Here is a 4,447-nt window from a genome sequence, read left to right as displayed (position 1 = left end):
GGCAGTAAAAACGACCGTAAAAGGCGACTGTGCAGCACTACCCGTAAACTATCCATTCAATTATGCATACGTAATCGATGCAAACTCCGTTCCTTTTGCTCGAATCCCTGGAGTGGGGGACAGAGTAATTCCAAACAGGAGCAGGAGGGGCTTCCTCTTACTGGAAGCACACATGGGGTTGGGTCTGAGACACCAAACAATTAAGGATTCTCTGAAAGAATTACAATCAGAGTACTGGTGGCCAGGAATGAGCATAGATATTCAATGTTTTGCTCAAAATTGTGAAGACTGCAACAGAGATCGCAGTAATGAACAGGCCAGTGTAGTTTCAGGATCCCTGCTAGACAGCATAAGGCGGTCTATCTGCGCAATCAAAGAAGAGAAGCGCGTCCCATTGTACACAGTTAAGGCTAAACACACTTAAAAAATGTGGCCCCAGCGCTCGGCTGACCCTAGAACGGTTATAAAAGATTTGCGAGTCTTTATCGGCACATACGCAATTACCACGTTCCATTCTGACCAGGGTCCTGCTTATAGCTCTCGAGCTTATAGGGAGGCCATGGCCAGCATGGGAATTGGGTTGCGGTATTCTTGTCTGTCGCACCCCGAAGGGAATAGTGTGGTAGAAAGAAAAAACCGGGACATAAAGCGATCTATAACAGCGAAGGTATTAGGTTCAGGCGCTGGGTGGGTCAAACATTTAATAAGTGTCCAAACTAGTCTTAATTACTTGTCAAGAAATTCTCTAAAAGGTTTCAGCCCATACGAACGATTGTTCGGAATTAGAATGAACATTCAGGACCTCGATAGTCAGATGTCAGTGGTACAAGAAAAAACAACATACTTTGACATCAAAGATCGTTTGGCTGTTTTACAGGAACTGAATGAAACAAGAAAATCCTTAAGCAACATAAAGTTAAAGCAACAGCCAGATACCACTGACGAGGCACCACAAGCAACAGCCCCAGCAAGGCCTGTCTGGATTCCAAAGATTGGGGATCTAGTCAGAGAAAAGATCGCGGTGAAGAAGGAATTTGGGCCTTCTTACAGAAAAGCAGTACCTGTCTTGGCAGTCACCGGAACAAGATCAGTAGTACTACTGCCCCTTGCTGGTAAAAAGGAGAACAGAGTCGTGTCTATCGACCTGGTAAAACCACAAGCATGTGGCCTATAATCAACAGTAGGCCCAGTGGACTCCCAAGAAACAACAGAATACCCAAACTTGCAACAATCCAAGAGGTTCAATCTGAAAGACTAATCACATTCGATCAGCCTGCAGTGCACAATGAAGGACTATGCAATAATGCCATGGAACTCGTGCCTCTTGAGACACAGATTGAAACAGTTCGTCAAGAAACAACACCATTCTACACTAATGTGGCATCAGAAAGTGCTACGGAGAGACAGATTGAAAGAACAATCCCATCAATTGACAGAACTGCCTCTGGTTATTTCATCAACTTTGACAACTTCTCTGAAGATCAAAACGACCCCGAAGTGATGCCAGAAACAAAAAAGTATTTTAAAGAAAAAGCAACGGAACTCTTTCATCAACTAAAGGAAATCTACCTTATTTCCCCTTGGCTAGAGTTCTGGTTCGGTCTAGGTGATTTTTCCTCCTGCTTTGGCTCATCATGGTACTTTGTTTGGGAAGATTCATTGAAGGAAAATATAGTACAATGGACACAGCAAGTCAGAACATCAACCTAGTCCTGAAACCACACAGATCATCCCACATGAAGAAAAGAGAACTGTCAACAGTAAATGTCACAGCAATTCCAATACCTGGTGGGGTAGTATGGGAGAAAACTGACTATGAGATCTATGGTCCGGTCGAAATCCTGAAGTATCCTCATCAACTGAAGGTTTCCTTAAGTGACTTTGTAAAACCGAGTACATTCTCTGATGATTGGGACTTTAACAGTATTAATGACATGATGTCTGATTTAGTAATGTCAGCTAGATTCACAGATCATGATTATTTACAAGGTTCATCTAGTTATGAGCAGTTATTTTGCTACACACATTATGGTGATCATTACTTGCATAAATCTGCACAGCCTAGAAATGTTTTATTACAAACTGTTAGATAAAACAGGAATGAAAACAATGCTGACAAATTCTAAATTGATATATTCAGAAGCATTTTATGACAAAATGATGACATTTGGTTTTGATTATTGGACAAAATAATATTGAAACGAAAACAATTTGGGGTACAAAAGATTGGCAGGTACAAGGCCTTGAAGCACTATTTAGAACCTGCATGATACCAGAACAAATGTTGTTTTTAAATGACACAATACACCAAACATCCTGTCTTGGCCTAGCTAAGATCAAAGACCTTAAAAAACCGTCTATACCAAAGCCAATACCTGAAAATATAACTGCAGATATTGAGTTAGACGTAACACAAATTTTACATTTTAACAGAGCACATCCTGATTGGAAAAAGTGGTAACTCTGGCCTACTGACACAAACAGCTGTCAAGATAGATTGCTGAATAAAACACAGGGGTTAAAAATGACCAGACAAGACCCGAGATACTCCCAGAGACAACATCCAGGGATAATAACAACATACAGTGTAGGGAAACTCTGCCTTGAATGGTAAACATCATCCACACTGGCTGAAATTAAGCAACACTTGTCTTTACTAAAAGATGGTGCTGATTTGCGCGATTTCATTCTTGTACCACGCAAACAGCGTCAAAAGCGTTTCATAGCGACCAGTATCTATGCTGCTTACAACGAGGCTTGGAAAGTCAAACAAATTGAAACAGCTGAAAAAATACGAGAAATTGATCGTATTAATTTGGAGAAATCACTTTCTGTAGTGGACAATGGGTTAATGACTCTGTCTTCCAGAATTTATTCGTTGGACAATATTGTATCCTCTGCCTTTGATGTGATAGATAGAGACTTGCTAATGTTACAACATGGCCAATCTCAATTACGTTCTATTATACAATTAGGCTGGACGCTGCAAAATCTTCGTTCAGGCTATGTGCCTTGGCGTTTGATAAACACAAAGTCATTATTTTCCATTTTTAACCTTACTGATAAACAGATCAGTTTGGCACAGAAAGGAGCAGACTATACAATCCTGAGCATCGAAAAACTTGAGAGATTATCATTGACAATGTCAGAGAGTCCTGTCATTGAATGGATAATACATGGAATTATCACAATTCCGATAACAACTTTCCGATTCAAAAAGTGCCTTGAGTACATACCTGCTGGCCAGTATGAACGATTGGGTAAAGGATATGTAAAATCTGAATGGAAATTACCATAGACACATTCTTGCTATAGTGACAGCGACAAAAATGTATTTCTTAGTGGTGAAAATTGTAAACATTCACTAAGCGGTATACTTTTGTGTCAGGGTATTAATTTACACGGAGCATGTGATGGAAATTCTAACAACCTTTCATGCCACCAGCTAGTCACACCTGCAACTCAGATAGAGCCCTTCTTTATGCAACTTGCAAACGGGAGTTACATTCTTAGAACGGATCACAAATGTTGTGGCCTTGTGCCAGGGAAAAGTTATCTAGTAAGTGTAACATCCATGGTCAAATGCTGTATGCAGGCATTGTTCCCGAGTGGGCCTGCAGACACAGTGACTCCCATCTGGCCTCGTCTGAATCTCTATTCTATACGAATTGATACTTTAAGCAAAATGAAGTCTGTGCTTTTGCAGACAACAGTGCCCATAACGTCATCAAAAGAGACGTATGATCTTCTAGTTGCAAGGACAGCTACTGAAGTTCATGAACTTTTATCAACAAATTGCCCCGTGCATTTCGTAGAAATGCTTAGCCAACTCCTTAACATGTCTAGTGCCACGAGCATCCCAGGCATATTTAAGACGATTTTTACGGGACTGCTAACACCTTTTCAAGCAATTTTGGGAATCGTTCCTAATTTTGTTCACTCTGTTTTTGGCGGCATACCCTTATTTTTGGGACTTGTAGCAGGGATTTTATTTTTGTCCGTCCTGCTTCATTATGGCAAGCCGAAACTCAGACATAGCTCCAATGGGAATGGAAGAGACAATCCTAGCAATGCGCTACAGGGACAGGATAACTAACGTCCTCGGATTGGCCAGGCTGAGAGATTTAAACATGACCTGGTTCCTTTCATTCAGACCTATATGGCAGAACTGTATCTTAGCGGTACTTCGATGTATGCTATGCGGAGATGAATGCGTGTTGGACATCTGTCTTTCACTTCCATCAGCAGTACCAATGGACGTCGATACTTTGCTCAGTCCAATAACGGCTCACGCATTGTGTTGTCCCCAGCGGCTACCAATCCTGATGACAGCATTCGTTGAGACTCCTGTACTACGACTAGGTGGTAACAGTGGAGCGAGTGACAAAAGCAACATCACCCAGGTACGACCTTCTGTGAGCATTGCTGAACCCGACTATGATGACAG

The sequence above is a fragment of the Lissotriton vulgaris genome, unplaced genomic scaffold (assembly GCF_964263255.1).
Source record: "Lissotriton vulgaris unplaced genomic scaffold, aLisVul1.2 SCAFFOLD_777, whole genome shotgun sequence".
Lineage (NCBI taxonomy): Eukaryota > Metazoa > Chordata > Amphibia > Caudata > Salamandridae > Lissotriton > Lissotriton vulgaris.
The sequence above is the reverse complement of the archived record's forward strand: the minus strand, read 5'-3'. Positions refer to the sequence as shown.